This window comes from Malus domestica, chromosome 05, assembly GCF_042453785.1.
Source record: "Malus domestica chromosome 05, GDT2T_hap1".
Taxonomy (NCBI): Eukaryota; Viridiplantae; Streptophyta; class Magnoliopsida; order Rosales; family Rosaceae; genus Malus; species Malus domestica.
In genome coordinates this window covers 4,765,810-4,775,448 of record NC_091665.1, presented here as the reverse complement: position 1 = coordinate 4,775,448, position 9,639 = coordinate 4,765,810, and the positions used below count along the sequence as shown (strand labels likewise).

Sequence of the window (9,639 nt, the reverse complement as noted above, 5' to 3'; positions counted from 1 at the left end):
AGCTCTCAAACAATTTTCTCTCAAAATTCGAACATTGACATCGGAGGTTCTTCGGCCAAAGCTCCCCCCCCAATTCATCGTGGGCGTGTGAGGCTCTTGGCCTTGACCTAAGGTGTTATTTGTTTTGTAGGTGCAATTTTGTCCAAGATCAAGGAGGAAGAAATTTGCATCCACAAATTGGTGCTTTCATTGAGAGTTGAGATCCATACTCGTAGAAGACTCTCGCATAAAAAAGTTTTTCTCTATTTTCTAGTCCATTTGAATATTTTTTATACGTTCTTATTATTAGAATTTTTTATTTGCAAAGGTTCTTTGATAAAACGTATAAGAAAAATATAATGGCTAGAAATTTAGAAAATTCCACAAGTGAAAATTCTAATACTCAAGAAATGGGACTGTGGCGATCCACGAGGCTAAATGTTGTCATAGGCGGAGTGGTACCACCACTACAAGGTTCCACCATGACCCAAGTCGTGCCATCCAAGCTTGCACGTGCCTGAGCCCAAGCCTCACATTCACATGCATCACGCACTGAGCAGCCTGCTCCCACCGAGCAACCCACTCCCGTGGCCCAGCCTACTCTCGCCGAGCAACCTGCTCTCGTGGCCCAGCCTGCTCCCGACGAGCAGCCCACTCCCGTGGCCCAGCCTGCTCCGGCCAAGCAGCCCAGTCTTACGACCCAGTCTGCTCCCATGGCTTTCCAAGCAGCCCAAGTCGGCCCAAGACTATCTCAACCATCTAGACCTACCATCGAGCCGGGGGCATTCTCACCATATTTTTTCACGGATTTGACATTTTCCAACTCAAATCTCGCGCCCGGAGTCTACCACCCTTCCACTGCTTAAGGAGGCACATTCCTTCCAAGCTCTTCCAATCCAAGTGGTGAACAACACTTGTCTCAACAAGTCATAGAGTTGACGAGTGCCCTAGCACAGCAGATGACTTTGGTGAACCAGCTCTTGCAGCGTACCAAGATGCAACGTGCCCTAGACAAGGTCTCCCGAAATAGGACAAGGGCAGACGAAGAACCTCTCCAGCAGCGTCCCGGCAAGCAACCACTTGACCAGCTACGAACCAAGCGTTCGGGCAGCGTACACTCCCGATTGGGCCCTCGAGATAACGTATACTCCCATCTTAGCGCGCGGAAGAGCGTGCACGCTCAAGACAAGACCTGTAAAACAACTGACAAGTTCGAACTCCATCAGATTTTCCCATGAGAAGTTGTTCAAGCCATCAGTAATACCGAAAGCCGAGAGGTCTCACATAGCAAACAACACTTCTTTTTTTTAAATTTGCCTTTTCCAAATCCAAATTTAGTTCATTCTACTTTCTGATCGATAAATTGTTTACCACGTTAAATAGTGTTGTTAAGCTTAAGCCAGTCTTTCAAATGAATTATAGCATAAAACTAGTAGGATTAATGAAACTTATACAGAGAAATTTGTTGTATTACAAACCGAAAATCTTTCTTATATTAACAATCTAACTTTTACTCTCGATTGTCAATCAAAGGAATTGGCGGAGGCATCAGACAAATAGAATCTACAGCATAACCAAGCAAAGGAAAAGACAAAAAGTACAAGAATACAGCATAAACCGCCATAAAGAAGCCTTCCTCTTTACGGATTCGAATAAAAATGCACAAATAATATGACCTTACATCGACAATGCGTCTTCAAATTTAACATAACTCTCCACAATGAAGATAAGAAAAGTAGGAAATACAATGAAATCAGACCGAAAACCACGAAGGAGATAAGGCAAGCTAATTTGAACTGACCTCCAATGGAGATATAAGGAACTCTATGAGCACCAGAAATGTAAAGAGCATACAAGGGCTTGGCCACCATGGGAAGGTTAGCAGAACGCTGCACAAGCAACAATGTGGAAGGATGCATTTGCAGATTGTGGGCCATGTGGAAGTTGAGAGCCAGCCATGGAAAACACCTGAAACCCTGCATCCAGTACCCAAATCCACATAGAAACAACATTTCCTGCCCACCCAGTTGGGGAAATCGAAAGCCACTCCTTTCCTCATGGTTGCTGCTTCTCCTGGATTTTCTGTAAATAACTTGAGTTGCTGGGTTTGGTAGGATTGGGTTTCTGATCTGGGTTTTGGTTTGGATGGGTCCTGCTGGTTTAGGCGGTGAAAACAAAGGATGGGGTTTCGGTGGAAAGGAGGTTGCTTTTATGGTGGGGGTTTGGCGGTGATTGACAGTGATGATATCCATGGATTTTCAGAAGAAATTGATGAATAAATCATGATAATTACTAATAATATTAATTGGGTACTTGAAAAATGTGAGAAGAACAAGGAAGAAATGGAATGATAGTTGCTATGATTGTATGGAGTTATGATTGAAACAACGATGGAAAGTAGAAGTGTGGTTGCCTATCATTATATATTGTTTCATAATTATGCTACTTTGTTAATGGAGAGATCTAGAAGACAGTTATGCATCACTCTAATCATTTTGCTTTGAACAATCTGTAAGATTTTGCCATGTGTGTAAGTTTGCCATATCATTTTATCTGTATTATATTAAATAAGAAATAAAATTATACATGTATTAGGAGGTATATCAAAATTGATTGGGAATAGAAATATGAGAGAGTGGTTTACGCCACTCACATAATGGGATGACAGTTTTCCTTAATAGGAGGAAACTGTCAATAGTTGGATATATATGGATTTGGTCTCTCCTCTCACTTTTACGTTCATTAAGAAGTTTTTCCTATTGAAACTGAACACCAATTGCCAGAGAGAAGGCTAATTCAAGAACCATTTACTATGAATTCATCAAGTAAGTTTTGTTTCTAGAGTCAATCATGTATTTGATTGTGATGTTAATTGTAGTTCCTTGTATTTAATTGGTTTAGATTCTTTATTTGAAAACACTTACATATGGTATCAGAACCACCAATTAAATCTTGAACTCAATTATTTTGACTTAAAGAATATAATGCTTGAAACGGTGCCGTTTGTCTTTTGGGTATAAAAGATTGAAACTCTTTCCGCTGCGTTCTTCTTCATTTCCGCTTCGAACATGGTGACTACTCAAAGTTTCAGTTCTGACTCTTTGATCATGTAAACTTGCTAAAAGTTGATTTGCTTTCTTTATCACAATTGTTGCTATAAAAAATCTTGATTCATCAAACTTCTCCAAAGTCGATTCGAATCGAGGTATGAACCCTAGAATTTATTAATTTGTTCTTTTTCTCAATTATTAGTCTGTTCTATAAAGGATTCAAACCTTATCTGACTGGGTTGGATTGAATTTTACCTTTTCTATTAAAAATTACCATTGTGATCGTTTAAACTGAGTTCGATTCGATTATAGTGTTAATGGTAAAGTTGTCTGATCTTGTTAGAATTCATTGGAGATCAAATGTGGTTAAATTGATCTGTCTAATGGCCTATCGTAATTCATTGTTAATTATATATTAACAATATCAATTTTGGCTTGATTTATTAACAATTATTCAATATACTACCAAAGTTGTTTAGTTGAGATTTTGCTCTTAAGAATCAATTTTGTCGGCCAATTGTAGTTTATGAACTGTAACAAGTAAAATTAGCTTCTAAAGAGCTTGTTTTTACTGAGATTAGTCATAAGCTAGTGTATAGTGAGAAATGGAAAACTTGGATTATGTATTGTTCTTCTTGCCTAAAGGTGTGGATTGACATAATTTCTGGTGCTTTATTCTTGGCTATGCAAATGTTTGAATGTTCATTTTAATATATAGAATGGTTTCTTGCCCAAAGGCGTAACCAGTTTCTATAGTTGAATATGTAGAAAGCTTGTTCAACTTTTTTGTCATACAACAACAACAACAACAACAAAGTCTTTTCCCACTAAGTGGGGTCGGCTATATGAATCCTAGAACGCCATTGCGCTCGGTTTTGTGTCATGTCCTCCGTTAGATCCAAGTACTCTAAGTCTTTTCTTAGAGTCTCTTCCAAAGTTTTCCTAGGTCTTCCTCTACCCCTTCGGCCCTGAACCTCTGTCCCGTAGTCACATCTTCGAACCGGAGCGTCATTCGGCCTTCTTTGCACATGTCCAAATCACCAGAGCCGATTTTCTCTCATCTTTCCTACAATTTCGACTACTCCTACTTTACCTCGGATATCCTCGTTCCCAATCTTATCCTTTCTCGTGTGCCCACACATCCCACGAAGCATCCTCATCTCCGCTACACCCATTTTGTGTACGTGTTGATGCTTCACCGTCCAACATTCTGTGTCATACAACATCGCTGGCCTTATTGCCGTCCTATAAAATTTTCCCTTGAGCTTCAGTGGCCTACGACGGTCACACAACACGCCGGATGCATTCTTACACTTCATCCATCCAGCTCGTATTCTATGGTTGAGATCTCCATCTAATTCTCCGTTCTCTTGCAAGATAGATCCTAGGTAGCGAAAACGGTCGCTTTTTGTGATCTTCGCTAGATTGCTCCGGTCATTAGCGTGGATAAGTATATAAATGGATAGAGATAGGAAAACAAACACAAGATGTACGTGGTTCACCCAGATTGGCTACGTCCACGGAATAGAAGAGTTCTCATTAATTGTGAAGGGTTTACACAAGTACATAGGTTCAAGCTCTCCTTTAGTGAGTACAAGTGAATGATTTAGTACAAATGACATTAGGAAATATTGTAGGAGAATGATCTCGTAATCACGAAACTTCTAAGTATCGGAGTGTGGTGTCGTCTTGACTTGCCTTATCTGTCTCATAGGTAGATGTGGCATCTTCTCTGGAAGTGCTCTTCCTCCATCCAGGGGTGGTATCTTTAACTGGTGGAGATGCACAAGGTAATGTATCAATTTCACTTGAAGCTTACTTGTAGTTTCAGGCTTGGTCAAGCGCGATACAAACCATGTAGTAGGAGTCCTCCAAGTCGCCGAGCTAGGGGGTCTGCTGAAAGAGGTGACAGACAAGGTAAGCAATCAGAGCTCCGACTGATTGTTCACCTTCTCCCCATCTTGCAGCAGCATGAAGGATAAAGAGAAGAAAAATGAGAAGAGATGATATGAGATACTTTTGCTTTTGAAGAAGTAACTTTCCACAGGCTTATTCTTGAACTGAGCTGGAGGGTTTTCTGGTTTCCTCCAGAGTATAAGGCCGACTGAAGAATTTGAGGGTCAAAACAAGTCCATCAAATCTAGAGTACGTTCCACCCTGCTGATATGGGATACTTTTGCTTTTGACAGAGTAATGGATGTATCGGCACGTGTGCTGTTACGCTTGTCTCCACATGCTTCCTTGTATCCTTCGCACTTGCCCTATCTGTTCCTCAAGCAGATGCGGAATCTTCCCTAGAAATATAAGATGTTGAAGATGAGTACTCGAGAGCAATGCCAGGTAAGTAATCAGGTAAGGGGTTCCAGGCAGTCAGTTCCTGGCTGGAAGCTTGATTCCAAGTGCTGACTGATTGCTCTCTTTCTCCTTGTCTTGCAGGTAAAAACAAGGCCAAAGGAAAAGACAGGGAAAAAGCATGATATGGGATACTCTTGCTTTTAACCCTGATGATATGAGATATTCTTGCTCTAGTATAGCTTGTTTGCAGAGGTATTATCGGGGGGAAGGAAAGCTGAATATTTCAAAAGGCTTCGTTGGGAGTGCCCTCTCAGATATGATGAAGGGTTGAGCATTTTTGCAGGTCTGCCTGTCTGTTGGGGATGGAGGTCGACATATATAGGAGTCTCCCTAAGAAGTAGTAATGCTATTCCTTTACCCTGCTTGGTCATAGCACGGTAGTGGGAGCTGCCAGTTTCACATGTTTTAACTTTGTCAGAGCACTTTGAAAAAGTGGTCTGTGGTATCTGGCTCTCGAGATTCTGAGAACGATGCCTCTTCGATTTTTGAGAAAGCAATCATGCTGGGGGTCTGGCTCTCGAGATTCGGAGAGCAGTGTCTCTTCGATTTTTGAGAAAGTAATCATGTTGAGAGTTTGGCTCTCGAGATTCGGATGGCGGTGCCTCTTCGATTTTGGAGCAAGCAATCTGTTGGGAGTGTTGTCTCGAATGTGAGTAAAGGTTGGACATGTTTGCTAGTCTACCTTGCCACGAAGCACAAAGGTTGACACACAGGGACTTTCCAATTATCCAGCAATGGTACTGTTCCTTTACCCTCTCTTCGATTTTGAGAAAGTAGTCATGTTGGGAGTCTGGCTCTCGAGATTCGGAGGACGGTGTCTCTTCGATTTTGGAGCAAGCAATCTTGTTGGGAGTGTTTTCTCGAATGTGAGTAAAGGTTGGGCATGTTTGCTAGTCTACCTTGCCACGAAGCACATAGGTTGACAAACAGGGACTTTCCAATTATCCAGCAGTGGTACTGTTCCTTTACCCTTGTGGGTAATAATATGGTAGCTAGACCTTCAAAATTTATGTGTCTAAACTTTGTTAGTGCTGTTTCTTTGCTATTCTTTTACCTTTCTTGGTCAGAGCGATGTAGTGGGAGTTGCAAGCTTCACGTGCTCAACTTTGGCAGAGAACTTTGGCAAAGTTATCTGTGGTACCCATGAGCTATTGTTGCGTGTGGGAAGTGGGTGATTGAACAGTAAGATTCATGTGCTTTCTACTTCACCAGAAGTCTTCGACAGAATTCCCATAATTTCTGCAAAGCTGAGTGTGTGTGTGACAGGTGCTGACAAGGCTAGAAAAGTAGGTGCCTCTTCGATTTCTGAGATCGGCCCTCGTGGTCTCTAAGCAGCCCAGCTTTTGAGAAAGCGAGCGCCTCTTCGATTGATTCGGAGAACGATGCCTCATCGATTTTTGAGAAAGCAATCATGCTGGGGGTCTGGCTCTCGAAGATTCGGGGAGCAGTGTCTCTTCGATTTTTGAGAAAGTAATCATGTTGGGAGTCTGGCTCTCGAGATTCGGAGGGCGGTGCCTCTTCGAATTTGGAGCAAGCAATCTTGTTGGGAGTATTTTCTCGAATGTGAGTAAAGGTTGGGCATGTTTGCTAGTCTACCTTGCCACGAAGCACAGAGGTTGACACACAGGGACTTTCCAATTATCCAGCAATGGTACTGTTCCTCTACCCTCTCTTCGATTTTTAAGAAAGTAGTCATGTTGGGAGTCTGGCTCTCGAGATTCGGAGGACGGTGCCTCTTCGATTTTGGAGCAAGCAATCTTATTGGGAGTGTTTTCTCGAATGTGAGTAAAGGTTGGGCATGTTTGCTAGTCTACCTTGCCACGAAGCACAGAGGTTGACACACAGGGACTTTCCAATTATCCAGCAGTGGTACTATTCCTTTACCCTTGTGGGTAATAATATGGTAGCTAGACCTTCAAAATTTATGGGTCTAAACTTTGTTAGTGCTGTTTCTTTGCTATTCTTTTACCCTTCTTGGTCAGAGCGATGTAGTGGGAGCTGCAAGCTTCACGTGCTCAACTTTGGCAGAGAACTTTGGCAAAGTTATCTGTGGTACCCATGAGCTATTGTTGCGTGTGGGAAGTGGGTGATTGAACAGTAAGATTCATGTGTTTTCTACTTCCCCAGAAGTCTTCGACAGAATGCCCATAATTTCCGCAAAGCTGAGTGTGCGTGTGACAGGTGCTGACAAGGCTGGAAAAGTAGGTGCCTCTTCAATTTCTGAGATCGGCCCTCGTGGTCTCTGGGGAGCCTAGCTTTTGAGAAAGCGAGCGCCTCTTCGATTTCTGAGATCAGCCTTCGAGGTCTTTGAGCAGCCCAACTTTTGAGAAAGCAAACGCCTCTTCAATTTCTGAGATCAACCCTCGTGATCTCTAAGCAGCCCAGCTTTTGAGAAAGCAAACGCCTCTTCGATTTCTGAGCAGGCGCCTCTTCGATTTCTGAAGCTCTGTCGAGTGCAGATTTTTATAGGGGCTGGCATTAAGTTCCAAAGCACACTTGAATCTCCACCAGTAGAAGCTTCATTCTTGCACTTCTAAGATCTTGATTTGTCCGACCTCTTCTCTCTTCAACACCTTTGAAAATGTCTGGCCCCTCCGACCGTCGTTTTGACTTGAACCTTGTTGAAGAGGCAGCCCCGCCTTCTCCAGACAACATATGGCGCCCATCCTTCGTCTCCCCTACTGGTCCTCTTACCGTTGGGGATTCCGTGATGAAGAATGATATGACCGCTGCGGTGGTGGCCAGAAACCTTCTCACTCCCAAAGATAACAGACTACTTTCCAAACGGTCTGATGAGTTAGCTGTTAAGGATTCGCTGGCTCTCAGTGTTCAGTGTGCAGGTTCTGTGTCTAATATGGCCCAACGCCTATTTGCTCGAACCCGCCAAGTTGAATCATTGGCGGCTGAAGTGATGAGTCTCAAACAGGAGATTATAGGGCTCAAGCATGAGAATAAACAGTTGCACCGGCTCGCACATGACTATGCTACAAACATGAAGAGGAAGCTTGACCAGATGAAGGAAACTGATGGTCAGGTTTTACTTGATCATCAGAGATTTGTGGGTTTGTTCCAAAGGCATTTATTGCCTTCGTCTTCTGGGGCTGTACCGCGTAATAAAGCTCCAAATGATCAACCTCTGATGCCTCCTCCTTCTAGGGTTCTGTCCAGTACTGAGGCTCCAAATGATCCCCCTCCGGTGCCTTCTCTTTCTGGGGCTCTACCGACTGCTGAGACTTCTCCTAAGCAACCTTTGTGAAGGCTCCCTCTTGTGTGTTTATTTTGACTCATGTATATGTACATATTTGTAGCTTATCGGGGATATCAATAAATAAGCTTTCCTTCATTTCAACGTATTGTGTTAAATACACCAAAGCCTTCTTCGCTAAGTTCTTTGAATTTTCTTTTGTTGAAGCTTGTATGTTGAAGCTTTCTGAGTGGAGCATGTAGGTTGGGGTAGTGTTCCCTTAATTTTCCGAGTGAGGAAAACTTCTCGGTTGGAGACTTGGAAAATCCAAGTCACTGAGTGGGATCGGCTATATGAATCTTAGAACGCCATTGTGCTCGATCCTGTGTCATGTCCTTCGTTAGATCCAAGTACTCTAAGTCTTTTCTTAGAGTCTCTTCCAAAGTTTTCCTAGGTCTTCCTCTACCCCTTCGGCCCTGAACCTCTGTCCCATAGTCGCATCTTCTAATCGGAGCGTCAGTAGGCCTTCTTTGCACATGTCCAAACCACCATAACCGATTTTCTCTCATCTTTCCTTCAATTTCGGCTACTCCTACTTTACCCCGGATATCCTCATTCCTAATCTTATCCTTTCTCGTGTGCCCACACATCCAACGAAGCATCCTCATCTCCGCTACACCCATTTTGTGTACGTGTTGATGTTTCACCGCCCAACATTCTGTGCCATACAGCATCGCCGGCCTTATTGCCGTCCTATAAAATTTTCCCTTGAGCTTCAGTGGCATACGACGGTCACATAACACGCCGGATGCACTCTTCCACTTCATCCATCCAGCTTGTATTCTATGGTTGAGATCTCCATCTAATTCTCCGTTCTTTTGCAAGATAGATCCTAGGTAACGAAAACGGTCGCTCTTTGGTATTTCTTGATCTCCGATCCTCACCCCTAACTCGTTTTGGCCTCCATTTGCACTGAACTTGCACTCCATATATTCTGTCTTTGATCGGCTTAGGCGAAGACCTTTAGATTCCAACACTTCTCTCCAAAGGTTAAGCTTTGCATTTACCCCT

General features: G+C 42.9%; 1 long non-coding RNA gene across 1 annotated transcript; it reads right to left on the bottom strand.

Moving 5' to 3' along the window:
* Positions 1–265: 265 nt before the first annotated feature.
* LOC103411791 (uncharacterized) lies at positions 266–2,576 on the bottom strand. Its single transcript, XR_011581170.1, has 2 exons — positions 1,781–2,576; positions 266–1,182 (listed from the first exon to the last, which is right to left on the bottom strand). It is a non-coding gene; the product is annotated as an uncharacterized lncRNA (long non-coding RNA).
* Between the last annotated feature and the right edge of the window lie 7,063 nt (positions 2,577–9,639).